The following is a 5,661-nucleotide window of genomic DNA, read 5'->3' on the forward strand; positions in this document are numbered from 1 at the left end:
GATGGTGCCAACTTGGGGAAGTGAAGCAACGTCCTCCACAACTAGATTGAAGAACAAAACGACAGCAACTTGTCTGTTCCCCTTCCCCAATCCCCCAGCACTGTTCCCATCCCCCCAATTCCCCAATAAAAAATCTTTAAAAAAAAAATTTCTGTCAGGTAAAACACTATACACCAGTGAATCCCAGGGAAGGACTCTAAATAGCCCATTGCATCTTGTTATCAGAAATGTCAAGGAAAAGACAACACAGTCTAGCACTGAATGGAACAACACTTCACTTACATAGAGAAGAAGCAAAGCAAGATCAAGTTCATTAATGGGCATTAGTCCCCCATGGCCAGTGGGGCTCTCCCAATGGCCAACACAGGGCTGTTTACCTACGTGCACCCCTCTCCTGCTCTAGTGGAAGGACCCAGTCCCTCCTTGAGGAGCATAGATAAAGCAGTGGGGTTTGCCAAGTGTCATATGACACACATGCTTAAGCAGAAATAAAAGAGCACACATTGGGTTTGCAACAGAGAAAGATAATCCCACACAAAGTGATAAACCCAGCTTAGGCTATGTGGCTCTTGATCTCATGGTATGGAGGTATTCCAGGCCCAAGGTATCTATTCTTATGTGGCCGGAAAGGGGTCAAAAGACTGCGTGCAGGAGACCGCATTTACCACCAATTTTCTTCTCTGTAAAACCAGAAGATTAATGGTATATATTATTGCCATTATTTATAACATTAATCTCATATACAAATTATGGCATATTTAAATTGTTCAAACTTGTCAACTATATATTAATATGAATATTTTATTATCAGTTAATGCATATTTTATCATAGAAAGTTGTATTAATTATCTATTGTTGTATAGCAAATTACCCCAAAACTCAGTGGCTTAAAGGAGCAGTATTTGTTATTTCACAGGTTCTGTGCATCAGAAATCCAGGCGTGGCTTAACTCAGTGTCAACTAAGTGTCAGGATCCTTCACAAAACTGCAGTTAAGGTGTCAGCTAAAGCTGTAGTCTCACTTGAAAGCTCAACTGGGAAAAGATCCACTGCCAAGTTCACTCAGATGATGGTTGGCAGGATGCAGTTTCTTGAGGGTTATGAGACTGAGAAACTTATTTCCTTGCCAGGTGGCCATTTCCATTAGGCCATGCATGTGAGAAGAGTCGGAGAATGAAAGGATACGAGAAAGACCGTAATTTTAGTCATTTATAACCTAATCTTGAAATTGACGTCTCATTACTTTCGCCTGTTCTATTCATGAAATGCAAATCAATAAGTCTAGCCCACATGCAAGGGGAGAGGCTTACACAGGGTGTGAATACCAGGAGGTAAGGATCATTCAGAGCCACTTTAGAGGGGTGCCTAGTACAGCATGATTTTTTAAATAAAATGAGTGTATGATAGTTATGCTGGTAATATATGGAAGAACCATCATGTAAATGTAAGTTGTTGGGATCCTAGGGCAATGCATTTTTTTTCTAGTGCTGCCTAAATATACATAAGGTAAAATATCAGGTAAGTGGGTGGCATTACAAGGAAAAACATTTTCAATTACATGATGGAAATGGATTAAGTAAAGTTAAATATTTCACTTGTAGGATTTCTCAAATATTTTAATTTAACATGCTCATAATTATTTTGAATCTCCAGTGTTCAGTTTATATTATCCAGTTTCTCTCAGACAGGTTTGATAAAATGACTAATGTTACATGAAAATCACATTAGGCAAATGTCTTTTTTTTAAAAAGATTTTTATTGGGGAATGGGGGGGATGGGAACAGTGCCGGGGAATTGGGGAAAGGGGAACAGACAAGTTGCTGTCATTTTGTTCTTCAGTCTAGTTGTGGAGGACGTTGCTTCACTGGCCCAAGTTGGCACCATCATTGCGCTCTTCCCGGGCAAGGCAGATCAGTCGCCGGCTTCTGGACGGCCGCTCACTGCGGCTGCTGGCCGCTCACGCTGGCTGCTGGCCGCTCACGCTGGCTGCTGGCTACACACAGTAGCCCATGGCAACCCACTGCCACAGGGGCTGCAGCCTACGCCGTCGCCAGCGACTCATGGCAGCCCAGCTCCAGGTTGAGCTGTTATTCAGCATCTTAGCTGTGGAGGGCAGTGTCACTGGCCCTCATATGTGGGATCCGAACCTGGGCCCTCTGGCGTCCCAAGCCAGTTCTTAACCATCGTGCCACTCAGCCGGCCCGGGAAATGTCTTTATACTATGTTGCCTACTGTGGTGAGATCAAAGGGTGGAATGAAGTGGGAAAACTGTAGAGTCCAGTTATGATTTGGAAGAGTATTGTGGTAATTTGGATGTACAGTGCTAAGTATTTATACTCTTTGAGGCAAAGAAAATAGAAATGGAGATAATCTAAGAAAAATCTTTCTTACTCTTTTGGTCTTGGTTTCTTGCCTTTCCCACAAGATGCATGAGTCTTGTGTACCCCAATGCAGGATTTGTTATAAACACTGCATTTAAGGAATGCTTGCACTGTTTTGTTTTGTTTGTTTTAACTGCAATAGTGTCTAGATGTCATCTGAACTATGGAAGCTGCTTTTTCTCTGCATTTATGAGATCAGGACAATATTCACAATTACATCTAACCTATGACCACTCACATGAAAATCCAGAGCATTTAAATGAACAGACAGACAAAAACCTAAAAATATGTGAACTCTTCTGTCTATGATAAAGAACATGACTATCCATATTGGTTATTTTACTATTCCCAATAGAACTAAAATGGATGAGAACAAAATAAAACGACAATTTCAAGAAAAATCTGAACTAGAAAGAAAAATAAAACAAGCTTTTAACTTTCCAAGGATTTTCTGGGTTATGCTCTTTTGTTGTTGTTCTCTCTAGTAATGTTTTGACTCTTCAGGCATACGGGCTGCAGGAATTGCTTCTCAGATATCAGTAATAGCTACTTTTTTTCAGGTGATGCTGCGTATGTGGTGAGGGTCAATTTGAGTTCATTGGTAATCATTATTTTAAAGAATAAAACCTAAAACTAAAATTGCTTTTAGGGTTTCCCTTTTTTAAAAAAATTGTAGTAAGAACATTTTTTTAATACTGAAAAGAAAATATGATTTTAAATATTCATATCTTTTTATTTTTCTAAATGTCAGAGTTCTCAGTCAGACTTGAAAAAGTATAACTATTGCACTGTGTTGTACAGCTGAAACTAATTTTAAAAATGTTTATTTCACAATAAAAAAAAGAAAAGAAAAAGGAAAACATATTAAAACATGTGCTTGGCAACCTCCAAATTATTCTTGATGAACTTCATATCTCTCTGACCATAATCTTGGGACCAGAAGGGCATAACAATGTCTGCTTCTGTAGTAAGAACATTTAGCATGAGATCCATCCTCTTAAGTTTTTAAGTGTACAATACAGTATTGCTAACTACAGGCACAATGCTTTGCAACAGATGTCAAGAACTCAGTCATTTTGCATAACTGAAACTTTATACCTGTTGAACAGCAACTTTTTTTAAATTAAAGTTTATTGGGGTGACAATGGTTAGTAAAGTTACATAGGTTTCAGGTGTACAATTCTGTAATCCATCATCTATATATCACATTGCGTGTTCACCGCCCAGAGTCAGTTCTCCTTCCATCACCATATATTTGATCCTATTTTCCCTCTTCTACCACCCTCCTCGCCCCTTACCCTCTGGTAACCACTAAACTGTTGCCTGTGTCTATGAGTTTTTGTTTTTTTATTTGTTTGTCTTGTTCTTTTGTTGTTTTCAGCTTTATATCCCATGTATCAGTGAAATCATGTGGTTCTCGACTTTTTCTGTCTGACTTATTTTACTTAGCATAATAATCTCAATTTCCATCCATGTTGTTGCAAATGACACTATTTCATCTTTTCTTATGGCAGAGTAGTATTCCATTGTATATATATTCCACATATTATTTTTATTTTTATTAGCTGAGCCATCCTGCCACCTGTTGGCAGCTCAGCGGCAGCACAGCTCGGGTCGGACTCAGAACTGCTGTTGCTCAGAGCTCAAACTCTTGAACTAGCTCTTAACAACTGAGCCACTCAGCTGGCCCATATCCACGTATTCTTTATCCAATTATCTATCCGTCTTGGCCACCGTAAATAAAGCTACAATGATCATTGGCGCACATATATTTTTATTGATAAATGTTTTCAGATTTTTTTGGTAGATACCCAAGAGAGGGATCCCTGGGTCATAGAATAATTCTCTTCTTAATTTTTTGAGGAACCTCCACACTGCCTTCCATAGTGGCTGCACCAATCTGCATTCCCACCAACAGTGTATGAGGGTTCCTTTTTCTCCACAGCCTCTCCAACACTTATTATTTGTCTTGTTGATGATAGCCATTCTAACTGGTGTGGCTTTTATTTGCATTTCTCTGATGATAAGTGATGTTTAGTATCTTTTCATATGTCTATTGTTCATCTGTATGTCCTCTTTGGAGAAATGTCTATTCAGGTCCTCTGCAAATTTTTAGATTGAATTTTTTGGGGTTTTTTGTTGTTGTTGAATTGTATGAGTTTCTTATATATTTTGGATATTAGCCCCTTATCGGAGGTGTTGTTTGCAAAAATCTTTCCCATTTGGTCGGTAGTCTTTATTTTGTCTATGGTTTCTTTTGCTGTGCAGAAGCTTTCTGGTTTGATATAGTCCCATTCATTTATTTTAGCTTTTACTTCCCTTGCCTTTGAAGTCAAATTCATAAAATGCTTTTTGAACCCAAGGTCCATAAGTTTAGTACCTATGCTTTCTCCTATGCAGTTTATTGTTTCAGGTCTTATGTTTAGGTCTTTAATGCATTCTGAGTAAATTTTGGTACATGGTGACAGACAGCAGTCTAATTTCATTCTTTTGCACGTGGCTTTCCAATTCTGCCAGCACCATTTATTGAAGAGGCTGTCTTTTCTCCATTGTATGTTTTTGGCTCCTTTATTGAAAATTATTTGTCCATATTTCTGTGAGCTTATTTCTGGGTTTTCAATTGTATTCCATTGATCGATTTATCTGTTTTTCTGCCAACACCATACTGTTTTGATTATTTTTGCTCTATAGTACAAGCTGAAGTCAGGGAGTATGATACCTCCAGTATTATTCTTTTTTCTTAGGATTGCTTTCACTCGGGTCTTTTGTGGTTCCATGCAAATCTGATGATTTTTTGTTCTATTTATTGAAAAAATGCCATTGGAATTTTTATGGGGATTGTACTAAATCTGTATATTGCTTTGGGTAATATGGCCATTTTAACTATGTTGATTCTTTCAATCCATGAACGCGGAATGTGTTTCCATTTCTTTGTGTGTTCTTCAATTACTTGTAAAAATGTCTTACACTGAAACTAACAATAAAAAAATTAAAAAAAATGTCTTACAGTTTTCAGTATATAGGTCTTTCACATTTTTAGTTAAGTTTATTCCTAGGTATTTTATTATTTTTGTTGAACAGCAACTTCTAATTTCCCCCTTTCCACAGTCTGTGGACACCACCATTTTGCTTTCTGTTTCTATGAGAATGGCTATTTTAGATACATTATATATTGGGTTGTCAGAAAAGTCATGATGTATTTTGTCTATGTTTTTCAAAGGTCATTTATTTATATAAAGAACAAAGATCAATCAATGATATATTGCCCGTTTTGTTCGATA

The sequence above is a fragment of the Hipposideros armiger genome, unplaced genomic scaffold (genome assembly GCF_001890085.2).
Source record: "Hipposideros armiger isolate ML-2016 unplaced genomic scaffold, ASM189008v1 scaffold_492, whole genome shotgun sequence".
NCBI classification, from domain to species: Eukaryota; Metazoa; Chordata; class Mammalia; order Chiroptera; family Hipposideridae; genus Hipposideros; species Hipposideros armiger.